The following is a 16,881-nucleotide window of genomic DNA, read 5'->3' on the forward strand; positions in this document are numbered from 1 at the left end:
CAGGCAAGGTGTGGCTACAGTCCCGCCGCCTGGCGGGCGTTCACTGTAGCCATCCCCCGTCTTTTCTGGTTAATGGCGCACGGACTCTTAGGAGGGGGCTGGGCGTCGACCTCCCTTCCTGGCTGACTGGTCAGTCTAGCCGCCTTCTGGCTTTTGACTGACTGGTAGGGCCCACCGCCTACGGGCCATACCTACAGCCCGTCGTGGGTGCATGGTCCTTCTGACTTCGATGAGGTCATGGGCGGAGGGGCTACAGTGTCGCGCCATGCAGGAGATCTCCGGCCTGTACGGCGCACTGTAACCATGACTCGCCCTGGATTTGGGGGTGGCAGGCTTCACTGTAGCCATGCCCTGTCTAGCCGTCTTAATGGGGGTGCAGACTTTGAGGGCGTTTGGGGCCGCCTACTAGGAGACGGCCTCTTTTGGAGGCTGCCTGCGAGAAGGCGGCCTGCTTCATGGCCGTCTTCTGGGATCCTCCGCCTTCTGGCAGCCGGCCGATCGGTCCCGCCGGCCATGAGAAGGCAGTGGCCAAGCCTTGAGACTTGAGGGGCACAGTCGGCCCCATTGTCTTGAAATGCCATGGGGGGCGGATGAGGCTACCCATGGCCAATAACTCCGACAGTAGTCCCCAAAGCTGGTGGGTCGCCGGGGTCGACAGGGCGGGGTGCCCCAGCAGCTTCCTACTCTGAGTAACCTTGCTTGTGCATCTTGTCCGTCTTCTGGTATGCTGACCTCCTGGAGTCGGATGAGGTGGGCGGCCGCTTGGTGGATTTTGAACTGTCGAGGCGGGAACCAGGTGGCGCCCTAGCTAGGCCCCTAGGCCTGCCGCCCGCCGCTCGCTCACCACGCGGCGCCAGCCAGCCAGGCCGGCCTGCCAGCCCACGAGCGTGATGGGACGTGCCACAGGCGGGGCCCGCCACTACCAAGCCTTGGCACACGCGCAGATCCGCTGCGGCCGAGGCAGGGCGGTTGGGATCCCATGCGCCACCATTACACGCATTTACCGCGCGGTAAGTGCGGGGCCGTGGGTCGTGGGCGCAGTTGATCCCACGCCCCCACGCCCCGCCCCCTTGGCTTCACAGCCAGGGGCTATAAATGGGGGAAGGACGGGAGCGGCCAAGGCAAATGCGCTCTCCCTTCCCTCTCCCCTCTTGCTCCTTCTTGTTTTGCCGCCGCCGCACTTGCGCTTCGTCGAAACGTTGCCGCGGCTCGCCGTCGCCTTCAAGCTTCTCCTTCCCAAGCCCTCTCTCTGCTTCGCCGCAGGCTCGCGTGCTCGTCGCCGCCGTCAGACTTCTTGTCGAGCTTGAGCCGCCATGGAACGCTCCGGCGACTGGGACGGCTCCAACGTTCATGAGGATCACCTCACCTTCCTCCCCGACACGCGGCGGCTGCCCGGCGCGGGCTACATCAAGACGCGCGTACCGCCCGCTGAAGAGATCTTGCCGGCGGCGGAGAAAGGCGAGCGTGTCATCTTGCTCGCACTTCCTCCGTGGGTTCGGCCTGCCGGCGAGTGGCTTCCTTCGCTCCTTCCTCACTTTCTATCGACTGCAGCCACACCACCTCACACCAAACACGGTGGTGCTGCTGTCGGCCTTTGTCACCCTCTGCAAGGGATATCTCGGCATCCTCCCCACCCTCAAGCTTTGGGGAGCCTTCTTCTACACCAAGCTTGGCACCTCTGCAAAGGAGGATTCAGCTCAGTGTGGCACCTTCATCGTTGTGCGGCATCCGAGTGCTCAGAATGCCTTTTCGGCCATCAAGCTGATCCAGTCATTGAAGCTTTGGCAGAAGTCGTACTTCTACGTGAAGAACGTCAACCCGGGGATCGACTTCATCAACCTGCCGGAGTACGTGGCCAGGCTGCCTGCTGTGCCCCACACCAACTGGGGCTTCAAGCCAAAGCCGCTGTCGCCCGCCGCATCTGCCACCATCGCCCGCCTCAAGGTGCTGAATGAGTTGGAGGGTCTCAAGGCGGCCGACTTGTTGCTCGCCTTCGTGGTGCGCCGAGTCCTCCCGCTCCAGGGCCGGCCTCACATCATCAGCCAGATGAGTGGGTATCGCGACCCATGTCAGATGTGCAGCAAGGAAATGCCGACTGCCGAGGTGGCCTACTTGGTGAACAAGATCGTCAACCTCAAGCTCGAGCCGGAGGGGTGGCAGTTCGGCAAGCGGCCGTACTCCCGCGCAGATCCGCCTCCTATGGTACGCTCTTGATCCTTTTATTTTTCTCTTGCCGGGCTCTCTTGTGCCGGCTTCTCTCTCGCCGGCTTCCCTCTCGTCGGCGTCTCTCCTGCCGGCTAACCAGCTCGACCATGATGCAGGTCCCCCCTCCAACTGGAGGCTAGCGCTGATTTCCTGCGGGGCCGGGGTGCGATAGACGTGGTGGACCCCGACTTGGGGGCGGCCGCCCTGGAGGACGACGCCACAGGCGGGGGCGGCACAGGCAGCTCTGAAGGAGGAGGAGGCGTGGAAGATTGGTCGGATGATGACGAGCAAGAGGAAGAGGAGGAGGAGGAGGAGCCGCGCCGTCTGCCGCCTTCCGACAGGGTGGGCGCAAGTTCTTCAGCCGCACCCACCACACCAGGCGGTGGACCAAAGCGCCGAGGGGTGCTGCTATTTGGCATCCATCCCAAGAAGGCCAAGCACTTGGCCGCCGCGGCCAAAAACACGGCAGCCGCGACCAAGCGGCGTGGGGCCGGCGCGAAGGCGGCCAAGTTCCAGAAGGCCCCCAAGTAGCCTCCGATGGTGTCGACATAAGTCCTCAACCTTTCTTGTGTTTTCCTTTTACTCTTTTGTCTTGTTGATTCCTTCTGAATTTCCTTGTCATCCTTCTCTTGAGCAGGGCCCCGCTCTCTCTTGAGTGGTCGACCTCGGGCTCCGTCGTCAGTACGGCGGAGGGCTCCACCAACAACCGCCGTATGGACCCGGCCGCCGATCTCCGGGAGGCGAAGGAGAGGAACGCGCGGGAGGTGCGGGAGGTGAAGGAATCCGCCGCCATGAAGGCGGAAAACGACAAGGCGGCCGCGGCCAGGCTGGCGCAAGCGGACGCGGACGCGGCAGCCAGGGCCCAAGCCGACGCCGCGGCCAAGGCAGGGGCGGGGGATGCCGCACGCTAGCAGACCCTGCAGCTCGTCACCCCCCTGCGCTTCGCGCAACCAGCACCAGAGTTCTTGGTGCCGGCCGGGGGAGCCGGCGATGAGCAGCCGGTCATGGAGAGGGGAGGAGGCGACGTCGTCGTGACGGAGATGGATGCGCCTCCGCCACCCTTACCACAGACGCACAGGGCAACCAGCCGACCGCCCCATCGGTGACGCCAGTCGAAGGTGAGCTGGTGATGGGTTCTGGTCCCACGAGCCGGACTCCGGTTCGCCGCTGCATGGAGAAAGCGGAGTCGGCGCCGAGGCCGGTGGAGGTTAGGAGCGCCAGCTCGTTGGCTCCAGAAGCCAAAGCCACCAGCGCTGCGCCAACGGAGTGGGTGCACGGAGGCGGGACGAGCGCCTTGATCAAGGCGGCACAAGATGTCGAGGCCGACTTCAAGGCCGAATTCGCCGCCCTCTCGCAGTGCATGAAGGCGTTTGTGAAGACGCAGGCCACCGTTCAGGTACGCAACTCGCCTCTTGTTTTTTGATTCTTGTGATCTTCAATGGGGGCGCGTCAGCGCACCCACTGGGTGTAGTCTTCGAGTTCCAGGCCGGCTGCTGAGCAGGCGGCCTGGAACTTCATAGTGGGCTCTGAGCTCTGGCTCACTCTCTTTCTGTTGCTTTGTTGCAAGATGACCATAACATCCGTGCAGCTTCCTTCAACGGCAACATTCGGGAGTTGGACCGAAGGGCCGCTGACTTGGCAGACAGCCGGAGTATGCATTTTATCTTCTTTTCTCCGCGGGGGCGCGTCAGCGCACCCGCCGGCTGTAGTCCCCGAGATGCGAGCCGACTGCTGAGCAGTCGGGTCGGATCTTCCGCTAATCACTTTCTTCTTTCTTGGTTGTTGATATTTTTTCTCTCTTGTCTTTGCAGAAGCCAGCGCCGCCTTGCAGCAGCAGCTGGGTGAGGCCAACACCGTGCTGCGTGCTAAGGAAATTGAGTGCGACAAGGCGGTCCGGGAGTGCGACCGCCTAGAAAAGGAGCTGAAGGACCAGGCGGAACGTCACAAGACGGCCCTGGAGCAGGCGGAGGACAACGAGGCCAAGCTCCTGGCTGAGTTCGAGACCGAGCGCACGGGCTAGGCCCAGACGGAGGCGGCACTGACTACCGGCTATGGCAAGATTGAAGACATAGTCGATGGTGAGATCTGTTCTCTTTTTCTCAGCTGTCGGCTGTTATTTGAGTCGGCTTCTAGCTTCTGGTTCCTGACTTGATTGCTTTGCCTACGCAGACTTCTTCCCTGGCAACTCCCTCATCGCCAATTAGGCCATTGAGGCTATCCGCGAGGAACGAAGGGCGGGAGGTGCGCAGATTGTCGCTGATGCCCCTCGTACCCTTGGTGAGCAGCTCCTTAGCATTCAGGCTCGTCTCCAACCGGCCCATAGGATGCTCCGCCGGCTACAGCATGCTGGGGCCCAGGCGATCTCCGCCCTCCGGCCAGACAGACAGGCCCCACGCACCCCCAGTAGGACTGCCGACTGGCTGGAAGTAGCTGTCGGTCGTCTTGAGGCATGGAAGGGCTCCGCGGCGCGAGCGGGAGCAAAGCGGGGCTTGGAGTTCACCAAGACGTGGTATCCTGGGCTGGATCTAGCCCAGTTGACCACATTTCATCAAGAAGTCGGTGCTGAGTTGGTGGCGGTAGAGGGTGTACTCCGAATTCGCGCATCGGTGATCGCCGAGTACACAAACACCGGTATCTTCGTCCCTGAGCTGAACGAAAATGGCATCGAGGCGCCGCCCGAATGGTTCGGGCTGAACCCGGACGACGGCGAAGACTCGGCAGAGGACATCGCCTCCAGTGACGAAGGGGAAAACGAGGAAGGCGAGGATGATGAAGACGACACGCCGGAGGTCGGAGCGGACGGCCAGCGTCAACTCGACCGCGCCTCCAGCAACGAGCCGCGTGCAAGCGCTTCGACTGCTACTGAAGGCGACCAAGTCGAGACTCGCCAGCCGGCCCCTCCACCAGCCAGCGCGCCCGACTCCACCAACCTGCCGGAACCGCCTACTGCTCCTTTGGCCTAGGCCGCCAATTTATCATAGCTTTTCCTGCTTAGTAGTTGCCTCAACAAACTTTTGTTAAATTTGCACAATTCCACCCGCGGGTGTATTCAAACTATATCGAATGTTTGCCGATGGCCTCTCGCTATGTAGATTATTTCCCGCACAAGCTGTGCTTTTGCCGAATTCCAACTTTTCTTGCTTTTTGTTCCTTGGCTTTTTCCCTTGCCGCCCTCCCTTGGTTGACTTCTTGCCAGCCGGACAGCCGCTCTGCGGACTACCGTCTGGTCAAGTACTTCACCATTTTGGGAGGACAAGTACTTTGGCCGATTGGTACGTTTGCAAGCTAAGTAGGAAACCGGCCGGCCGGCTGCTCACCAGCCGGTCGGCGAGGCGGTGAGCCGGCCTGTCCTATGTAGATGTTTTGATCCTTAGCCATTTTTCATGTGAGCCCTGTTTCTTGCCTTTAACTCTTGCCAAGCGAACAGCCGCTCTGCAAGCTGTGGCTTATGGCAAGAGAGGGCTTAGGTGCTAGCACATTACTTGTCCGACTGCAGGAAACACCGACATAGTGCAAGGCGGCAAGCCCCCGAGCCGACTAGTCAAACCAGGTTTTAGGCGAAAGAAATGGAATAACACATTTCATAGGCATAATACTTATCATATAGATAAAAAGAGGGTAGCCCTCGAGTTCTCCTTGAGGGACCCAGAGTCTTCGTACTTAATACAAAAGGTAGCGTGGTACATACTGCATTAACTGTAAAATCTTCGAAGGAGATTTGCATTCCACGGGCGCTCTGTTTCCTTGCCGGAGTCGTCTCTCTTGCGCGCCCTGGGCTTCTGGGCATCGATCAGGTAGTAGGAGTCGTTGCCCAAGGGTTTGCTGATGATGAAAGGGCCTTCCCAATGGGCCGAGAGCTTGTGTTGGCCGGCTGTTCGCTGGATCAGCCGGAGCACAAGGTCTCCCTCTTGGAAAGATCTTGGCTTGACCTTCCGACTATGGTAGCGGCGTAGGCTCTGCTGGTAGATGGCGGACCGACTGAGTGCCAACAGCCGGCTCTCCTCCAGCAGATCGACGCTGTCTTCTCGTGCTTCTTTTGCTTCCGCCTCGGTGTACATGGTGACGCGAGGTGAGTCGAACTCGATGTCAGTTGGGATGACAGCCTCGGCATCGTACACGAGGAAGAACGGTGTGAAGCTGGTTACTTGTTCGGAGTGGTGCGCAGACTCCACAGGACGGCCGGCAGCTTGTTGAGCCAACAGCCGGCCGAACGCTCCAGAGGCTCGACCAGTCGGGGCTTGATCCCGGACAAAATGAGGCCGTTTGCTCGCTCAACCTAGCTGTTTGATTGTGGGTGGGCAACGGAAGCTAAGTCCAGTCGGATGCCCTGTGTCGCACAGCAACGTGCCAAGGCGCCCTTGGCAAAATTTGTGCCATTGTCGGTGATGATACTGTGAGGTACTCCGTACCGAGTGGTGATGTCTGCGATGAAAGTCACAGCAGTCGGACCGTTTAGCTTTTATATTGGCTTTGCTTCTATCCACTTGGTGAATTTGTCCACGGCAACGAGCAGATGAGTTATGCCTCCGCGTGCTATCTTGAATGGTCTCACCATGTCCAATCCCCAGACGGCAAAGGGCTAGGCAAGGGGAATGGTCTTGAGTGCAGAAGCCGGCAAATGTTACTTGGAACTGAACTTCTGGCACCCTTTGCATTTCTTGACCAAGTCTTTGGCGTCTTCTAGAGCAGTCGGCCAGAAAAAACCATGGCGAAAAGCTTTGGCCACAAGTGATCTTGAGGCCACATGGTGGCCACACTCGCCTTGATGGATATCCTTGAGGATTGCTTGGCCCTTCTCCTGCTCCACGCAGCGCTGGTACACACCAGTAACGCTGCACCTTACAAGTTCTCTGTTAACTATAGTGTATGCTGCTGCCCGATGTTGCACCTGTCGGGCCGAGATTTCATCGGCTGGTAGCTCTTTGTTCACCAGAAAATTGAGGATAGGCTGGGCCCATACTGGTGTTGTGATTTCTTCCACTATCATTACTTCAACTTGTATTGGGGTGGCTGGGTTGGGAGGTAGCGGGTTGGAGTCGGCCACCACCTGCTGTGCTGTTGAAGTCCCCGAGCCGCTTGCTGACGTCCCCAAGCAGACTGCTGAAGTCCCCCGGCAAGGTTCTGAAGTCCACGAGACAGGTTTGACTGCTGTAGTCCCCGAGCCGCCTGCCGAAGTCCCTAGGCCGACTGCTGCGACCTTTGAGTCGGATCTGACTTTTTCATGCGCACCCGGCACGAAGATAGAACCTGACTCTGGCGAGGGCTTGATGGATGGCTTGAGGAGGCGCTGGAGGGATACGCCGGCTGGTATGGCTTGTCGGGTGGAGCCGATTCGTGCCAAGGCATCTGCTTGCTCGTTGTCGTTTCTTGGTACATGGAGGAACTCGCACCCTTCAAAGTAGCCGTTGATTTGCTGGACGAGGAAGAGGTAGCTTGCCATGTTTGCATCCTTGGCATCCCAGTCACCAGACGACTGTTGGACCACCAAGTCAGAGTCACCATAGCACAGAATCCGGCGAATGCCGAGTTCTTTGGCAAGCCGGAGTCCGTGTACTAATGCCTCGTACTCGGCCACATTGTTGGAGGCGGCAAAATGGATTTGCAATGTGTATCTGAGCTTGTCGCCTTTGGGAGAGGTGAGGATGATGCCGGCTCCCAAGACGGTGCGTATCTTCAAACCATCAAAGTGCATCCGCCAATGAGTGGAGTCCGGCACTGGCGGCAGGTATTGAGTCTCGGCCCAGTCGATGAGGAAGTCGGCCAGTGCTTGGGACTTGATGGTGGTGTGAGGCTGGTAGAAGATGGTGTAGGGGGCCAAATCGATGGCCCATTTGGCCGCTCGGCCTGAAGCATCTCAGCTGCCTATGATCTCGGCAAGTGGAGCAGTGCAAACAACTATGATGGGGTGCTCTTGAAAATATGGCTTCAACTTCTTGGCGGTGAAATGCACGCCATAGCACATCTTCTGATAGTGAAGGTAGTTTTGCTTGGATGCCGACAGTACTTCACTCAAGTAATATACCGGTCTCTGAACCGGCAAAACCTTGCCGTCTTCCTTGCGCTCTACCACAATGACTATGTTGACCACCCGGCTGGTTGCTGCGATGTAGAGGAGCATGGGCTCCTTAGCAGTCGGCGCGGCCAGAACAGGCGACGTGGTCAACATCTTCTTGAGCTGGAGAAAAGCCTCATCCGCCTTGTCATTCCACTCGAAGTGAGTGGTTTTCTTCAGGAGTTGGTACAGGGGAAGGGCCTTCTCACCTAACCGGCTGATGAAGCGGCTGATGGATGCCAAGCAACCAGTGAACTTCTAGATGTCTCTCAGTCGGGCAGGCTTCTTCATCGTCTCGATGGCCTTGATCTTCACAGGGTTGCATTCAATGCCGCGTTCTGAGACCAGGAAGCCAAGGAGCTAGCCGGCTGGTACTCCTAACACACACTTCTCTGGGTTGAGCTTGATCTGAAAACAACACCGATTTTCAAAGGTCTCCTTGAGGTCTTCTAGCAGGGTGCCACGCTTCTCCGTCTTCACCACAACATCATCCACATAGACGTGGGCGTTTCTGCCGAGCTGCTTGAGGAGGCACTTCTGCATGCAACGCTGAAACGTGGCGCCGGCATTCCTCAGGCGTAACGTCATCGTCAGGTGACAGAAGGCTCCGAATGGTGTGATGAAAGAGGTCTTCAGCCTATCAGCCGGGTCTAACTTGATCTGGTGGTACCCTGAATATGCATCCAAAAAACTCAACAGCTCGCATCCGGCTATGGAGTCTATCACTTGATCTATCTGTGGCAAGGCAAACAGATCTTTGGGGCAAGCTTTGTTGAGGCTGGTGTAATCAATACACATGCGCCACTTGTTGTTCTTCTTCAGTACAAGGACTGGATTGGCCAGCCAGTCCGAGTAGAACACTTCCATAATGAAGCCGGCTGCTAGGAGCCGGGCTATCTCTTCACCAACAATCCTTCTCTTCTCTTCTGACAGGCGGCGGAGGGGCTGCTTGACCGGTTTGGCGTCAGGTCGGACGTGTAGTTTGTGCTCGGCGAGATCCGTCGGAACACCCGGCATGTCTTTGGGAGACCATGCAAAGATGTCCCGATTCTCACGGAGGAAATCGACGAGCTCACTTTCCTATTTGCTGTCGAGGTTTGCACCTATGACAGCGTACCTCTCCGGGTGCTCTGGTTCCAACAGTATCTTTTTTGTCTCCTTGGCCGGCTTGAAGGAACCTTCAGCCTCCGACTCCTTGGGATCAGGGGACATGTCCGGCTGCTTGCCAGCCACGGCCACAACTCGGTCAAGGAGCCGCTTCTCGGCGGCGATCACAAGGGACTCGGCCAGCCGACTGCTAGCGACCGCATAGTCGAACGACTTCTGGTAATCTCCGGAGACGGTAATGACCCCTTTGGTGCTTGGCTTGTTCATCCTGAGGTAAGCATAATGCGTTACCGCCATGAACTTGGCCAAGGCAGGTCGGCCAAGCAGTGCATGGTAAGGGCTCTCAAGGTCAACTACTTCAAACCAGACGGGCTCTCGGCGGAAATGATCTTCGTCTCCAAAGAGGACATCTATCTTGATCTTGCCGATTGGTGAGTGGGAGAGGCCTGGAACTATGCCGTGGAAGACAGTCCGACAGGGCAGGAGATGCTTCGGCTTGATGTTCAACTTCTCCATGGTGTCACGGTACAAGATGTCGATGTTGCTACCGCCATCTATCCGGACTCGGGAGAAACGAGCAGCCTCGCCTCTCCGTAGCAAAGGTAGCCTCCAACACCAGAGCGTAGGAACCCGGAGAAGGCCTCACTTTCGTGTGATCGGCTCGGCTCCAACTGATTGGCTTCTCTGACCAGTGCATGAACTCTGGGGCTTCAGTGGCTACGACATTCACTTCTTGAGACTGCTAGCGACGGCTGCGCCTGTCGTCAGCCACACTCATGAAGACGACGTAGGCTTCTTGCTCTTCTCGGTACTCATCTTGGATGGCTGCAACTGGCCGGGCCGCCTGCTGCGGAGGAGGAGGCGGCAGCGGCCGGCCAGCAGGCGGAGGAGGCAGCAACCCTTCGCCCTTGGAGATTCGGGTGAGCTAGTGGCACTTCCGGGTGATGTGGTTGGACGGCTTCACGCCGTTGTGAAACTTGCAGGGTGTATCAAGGATTTGCTCACAGGAGAAGGCGGGTAACCAGTTTGGCTTAACGCCTCTCCAACGCTTGGGAGCAGGCTGCCCTTCCGGCTGTTGGTCTTCGACTATCGCCACCTGCCGGCTGGCGGAAGCCGGCTGTGGCGGCTTACGCTTGTTGTCGTTTTGTTGCTGACGCCGACTGGTGTCACAAGCCGGAGTCCGAGGAGCTTGAGGAGCCACTTTGCTAGATGCATCAACTTGAATATCCGTCTTCATGGAGGAGTCGACCGTGGCATACTTGTCTGCTATGATCAGCAGCTCGTCGAGGGTTGCCGGCTCATCGTAGAGAAGTCAGTCTTTGAGCAGGGTGCCTTCTCTGCACCCGGCCGTGAAGTACTCGATGGCCTGCACCTCATGCACGCCCTCACAAGAGTTACGTAGCTCGGCCCAACGCGTGAGGTAATCGCGAGTTGATTCGGTGGGGCCCTAAACGCACAAAGAGAGCTGGCGGGGCTTGGGAGGCCGCTTGTACGTGCTGGTGAAGTTGTGGATGAAGGCTTCAGTGAAATCTACCCAACTGTTGATGCTGCGGTGCTTCAGGCTATTCAGCCATGTCCGGGTGGTGCCCTGGAGCATGAGCGGAACGTACTTCACGGCAATGCGCTTGTTGCCGTTTGCTATGCTGACGGATGTGGAGTAGTCAACCAGCCAATCTTCCGGCTTCATGGAGCCAGTGTACTTGGACGTGTCTCTTGGGAGCGTGAACCCTTTGGGGAAGGGCTCGTCGCGGATGCGGGGGCCGAAACAAGGTGGGCCCAGCGCGTCTTCTTCTTCTAGCACCAGGAATCGATTGAGACGGTCGATCCGGTGGCGGGCGTCATTTTCTCTGATTCCTTCTCGGGGGCGAAGCTGGCCTCCGAGACTCGGATGATCAACAGGCGGCTGGGAGACGCGCCTTGCTCTGCGTGGGGGAGGCTGATAGTCGCCTGGTCGTTCCACCGCCCGTGGGCGGCCGTTTTGGTCACGCTCGAGGGTGATGTGCGTCCGGCTGTGACTTGCAGCCGGCTCCTTGTCTCGTCGTCCTCAGGCGCCACCAGTCGGCGTCCGGGATGTTGCGCCGTGCTCTCGGCGAGGAGGCGGGTCGTCATTTTGCCGATTGGGCTCCTCGACGCGGCAGCCAGCTTCTTGATGTTCAGGAGCCATGTCAATGAGCCACTAGACGCGCTCCGTCATGTGGCGACGCTCGTCGCCCTCGAGGTTGTCCAGCTCGTCTGTTGCCGCCTGGGCAGCTCAAATGTTTTCCCTGGGCATGGCGTAGACGGGGCGGTCTGCCCCGAACAGGCTAGCGATGGCGGCGCTGTGCTGCCGGACCGTGCCAATGCGGCTGGGCCCGCCAGGAGCCGGCGTGCCGCCAATAGCACGGTCCATCTCGCGCTGGTAAGCCTCTGAGAGGCGTCTCATGCTGGCCAGCTTCTTGCCGCTATCGAGGAGCGCCTGGCGATGCGCTTCCAGCGCCTCACCATCAGCATCTTCGAGAATGGGTGCGGACAAGTCCCGCAATGCTGCCTGCAGCGGATCCTGGCCGTCACCACCAGAGTGCTCGCCATGGTTGATGACCAGCACCTCAGGGACGGTGCTACCCGCGCTATAGGCGCGAGGGGAGAGGGTCGTCAATGACCACCACGTTGGTGGGGAACGCGTTGAGCGACACCGTAATTGGAGTCGACGAGCATCGGGTCGGTGGAGCCGACCGACTCCAAGTCGATGGCTGGCTCGTTAGCGACGTGGAGCTGGTCGAGGAGGCTGACGAGGCAATCTCTCAGGGCCATTCGTGCCGGCGCCGGACATAGGCTCGTCGGAGAGGCGGATCTCGCCAACGAGGTCGGCGAGGCAGCTTGCCGCGCAGGTAACCCTCCGCGCCGGTGCAGCGCGTCAGCGCAAATGCCGTCTGGCGTGCCGGGTTGGCTGCGCTCGCTGGGGAGGAAGAGGGTTACCATCCAAAAACAGATCTCCTGACGACGATGCACCTAGCCCCACGGTGGGGCCAAATGTCGGGGTTTTGGTGCGACATATGCCCATGGGTGGCTTATCATGGTGGGGGAGAGTAAGACGTCGTCGGTGCCAGGAAGCGAGATGAGGCGTAGACACGTACGCCGGCGGACTTTACCCAGGTTCGGGGCTCTCCTAGGAGATAACACCCCTAGTCCCTGCTCTGCGGGGTCTCCGCATGCTCAATATCTCAACAAGTAGCTACAAGAGGCTCCTTGAGCTGTTTGCTAGAGGAGGAAGAAGGGCAAGGCTAGCTCTCTTCTCTCTCTATGTGTGTGTGTGGTGTCTAAGGATCTGAACCCTTTGCATGGGTGCCTTAGGGGGTTTATATAGGCCTACCCCCCATGGGTACAATGGTAATCTGGCCGGGAGTAGGCCCAGGACGTAAGTGTCTCTCGTGGCCGGCTTCTCCGCTGGTTGCTGGGGCCCGCCAACTGGTGGGCCCCGCCGGCTGTCCTGTACTTGGCTGACAGGCCGCGCCCGCCGCTTGCGGGCCCCTGTCGGCTGCTTGTTACTATAGACGCGCCTCTAATGACGCTTGCTTTGTCGGGGAGGGCATGGCTACAGTCCCGCCGCCTGGCGCCATTTCACTGTAGCCATCCCCCATCTCTTCTGGTTAATGGCGCACAAACTCCTAGGAAGGGGGAGGCCTGCCCTCTGGGTTCCGGCTTCCCCCTCGGCCGGCTGGCCAGGCTTGCCGCCTTCTTGCTTCTCGCTGGCGGGTAGGGCCCGCCGCCTGCGGGCCGTACCGACAGCCCGTCGTGGGGGCATGGCCCTTCTGACTTGGGTGATATCACGGGCAGAGGGGCCACAGTGCTGCGCCGTGCGGAAGATCTCCGGTTGGTGCGGTGCATTGTGGCCTCGACTCGTCCTGGATTCGGGGGTGGCAGGCTTGTTGTAGCCACGCCCCTTCTCTTCGTCTTTATGGGGGTGCATACTTTGAGGGCGCCTGGGGCCGCCTGCTGAAGCCTGCCTGCTAGAAGGCGGCCTGCTTCATGGCCGTCTTCTGTGATCCTCCGCCTTCTGGCAGCCGGCCGATCGGTCCAGGCGGCCATGAGAATGCGGCGGCCAAGCCGTGAGACTTGAGGGGCGCAGCCGGCGCCGATGTCTTGAAATGCCATGGGGGGCAGATGAGGCTACCCATGGCCAATAACTCTGACAGAATGAATTTCAAACACCTGGGCACCGTTGATTGCCGGCAAAACATTGAGATGCCTAGTTTTGAAATTCTAGTAAATCCCAAACTCGACTGAAATTCATGAAACTTGTTATGCTATCATGGAGCGGCATCAACATGCCATGGTAAAAAATTTGTCCCATTTGGGGCAGGTTTGGGTATATGCTTCTCACAAACCGGAGTTCTCACAACAAGCATGATGGTTTTCGGTAGGGAACGTCCCACCTATGGGGACGAAACGATATCCATTGCCTCTTATTGCTTTCAAATTTTTTCTCATGTCAACATAGAACAACAGGAGTGTTGTGTGAATTTTTGTGATTTTTCGGGTTTTGGTTGGACATTTTTATGCATTAAGTGAGTTTTCAATGCATTTATGTGCATAATTCAAATTTGAACTACATGCACATGCTCAAGTGCATATAAATTGGTTGAAAAATCAAATATGTGTCCTTGGGTGCATGCTTAGGTCCCATGCAAGAAATGGGAATGAATTTCAAACACCTGGGCACCATTGATTGCCGGCAAAACATTGAGATGCCTGGTTTTTAAATTCTAGTAAATCCAAAACTCTTCTGAAATTCATGAAACTTGGCATGCTATCATGGAGCGGCATCAACATTACGTGTAAAAATTTTGTCCCATTTGGGGCAGGTTTGGGTATATGCTTCTCACAAACCGGAGCTTCTCACAACAATCATGATGGTTTTTGGTAGGGAACGCCCCACCTTTGGGGACGAAACAATATCCATTGCCTCTTATTGCTTTCAATTTTTTTTCTCGTGTCAACATAGAACAACAGGAGTGTTGTGTGAATTTTTGTGATTTTTCAGGGTTCGTTTGGACATTTTTTATACATTAAGTGAATTTTCAATGCATTTATGTGCATAATTAAAATTTGAACTACAGTCACATGCTCCAGTGCATATAAATTGGTTGAAAAATCAAATCTGTGTTGTTGGGTGCATGCTTAGGTCCCATGCAAGAAATGAGAAAGAATTTCAGACACCAGGGCACCATTGATTGACAGCAAAACATTGAGATGCCTGGTTTTTAAATTTTAGTAAATCCAAAACTTGTCTGAAATTCATGAAACTTGGCATCCTATCATGCAGCGGCATCAACATGCTGTGGTAAAAAATTTGTCCCATTTGGGGCAGGTTTGGGTATATGCTTCTCACAAACCAGAGCTTCTCACAACAAGCATGATGGTTTTCGGTAGGGAACGCCCCACCTTTGGGGACGAAACGATATCCATTGCCTCTTATTGCTTTTAAAAAATATTCTCGTGTCAACATAGAACAACAGGAGTGTTGTGTGAATTTTTGTGATTTTTCGGGGTTCATTTGGACATTTTTATGCATTAAGTGAGTTTTCAATGCATTTATGTGCATAATTCAAATTTGAACTACATGCCCATGCTCCATTGCATATAAATTGGTTGAAACATCAAATATGTGTCCTTGTGTGCATGCTTAGGTCCCATGCAAGAAATGGGAATGAATTTCAAACACCAGCGCACCGTTGATTGCCGGCAAATCATTGAGATGCCTGGTTTTTAAATTCTAGTAAATCCAAAACTCGTCTGGAATCCATGAAACTTCGCGTGCTATCATGGAGCGGCATCAACATGCCGTGGTAAAATTTTTGTCCCATTTAGGGCAGGTTTGGGTATATTCTTCTCACAAACCGGAGCTTCTCACAACAAGCATCATGGTTTTCGGTAGGAAACGTTCCACCTTTGGGGACAAAATGATATCCATTGCCTCTTATTGCTTTCAAAAAGAATTCTCATGTCAACATAGAACAACAGGAGTGTTGTGTGAATTTTTGTGATTTTTCTGGGTTCGTTTGGACATTTTTATGCATTATCAGAGTTTTCAATGCATTTATGTGCACAATTCAAATTTGAACTACATGCACATGCTCCAGTGCCTATAAATAAGTTGAAAGATCAAATATGTGTCCTTGGGTGCATGCAAGAAATGGAATGAATTTCAAACACCAGGGCACCGTTGATTGCTGGCAAAACGTTGAGATACTTTGTTTTTAAATTCTATTAAATCTAAAACTCGTCTGAAATTCATGAAACTTATCATGCTATCATGGAAGGGTACCTGACATGCTGTGGTATTTTTCGTGTCCATTTTGAGAGAAGGCGCACTCGAATAATGACATCCAACAAAGGCATTTTGAAAAAAAATAGCTGCCACTTTAATATCTCAAACGTTTGTATTATTCAAACCGTGTGCGCTCGGTTAACCATTCACGTGACGCCACGTGTCTTGGTTTTAATGGCTATAGGAGCTGCCGTGTGGATAGCTGCTTGACTGAACGGGAGGCTTGCGAGCGCAGTCCGGTGCGCAGGCTCACCGGGAAGCGTACAAGCTATTCAACGCAGGATCTGTGCATCTCTTCAACGGAAATGGTTCAGATTACGGTATGCAAATTAAAGCCAGACTTCGGCGCTAAGCTAAGAGACACTGCGATTTGTCAAAATATGCAGCTAAAAATCAATATCACTATCTATTTTTTGCAACTAAAATTCAGTAATTAAGCATAGATTTCATTCATACTAGAGATTAAGCAGTCGTTCCCACCGGGAAGCGAGACAGCCTTGGACCGTCGCCTGCCTCGCTCCCACTGGTCTATTTTAATGGCGCCGCCGAGCGGCTGCACCCCCCCATCCTCGCCACACACACAATTCCTCCCTCTCCACCTGCATCCTCGACGCTGCTCTGAGTCCCCAAAGCCATCAGTGTACGAGGATGCTGCCGAAGCGCCCCATCAGAGGGAGTGGCGACGCCGGGGCTGCTCAAACACCGGAGCACGGCGTGAATGTGGAGACAGAGGTTTCCGTACCCGCCGACGAGGTGGAGAACGAAGCTGGCAACAAGCGGAGGCGGGTCGACAAAGAACTGCAATCGACTCCAGGAAGCCTAAACTTCATCAACAACCTCCCCGATGATATGTTGATATTCATCATATCCCTCCTCACAATCAAATATCGGGCGAGGACAGCCGCCCTTTCCCGACCGTGGCGCACCCTATGGCTCCGCACCCCTGTCGACCTCCTCGACGCCCACAAGCTCTGCCATGGCTATCGCCAAAGCTTTGATGTGTTCTCCCAGATCATCAGCAGTCACGATGGCCCAATCAAAGGCCTTCTCGCGGGCAAGTTCCGTTCCAATGGCAAGGAGCGAGCCAAGCTTGACGAGTGGTTCTGATCCGGATCCATAGATCAGCTCGAGAGCTAACTTATAATGATGGGCATATGTGCTTGCTCCCAATGTCCGCGCTCCGCTTCGTGCCCACGCTACGCCTCGCCAA

This window comes from Triticum aestivum, chromosome 4D, assembly GCF_018294505.1.
Source record: "Triticum aestivum cultivar Chinese Spring chromosome 4D, IWGSC CS RefSeq v2.1, whole genome shotgun sequence".
Classification (NCBI taxonomy): domain Eukaryota; kingdom Viridiplantae; phylum Streptophyta; class Magnoliopsida; order Poales; family Poaceae; genus Triticum; species Triticum aestivum.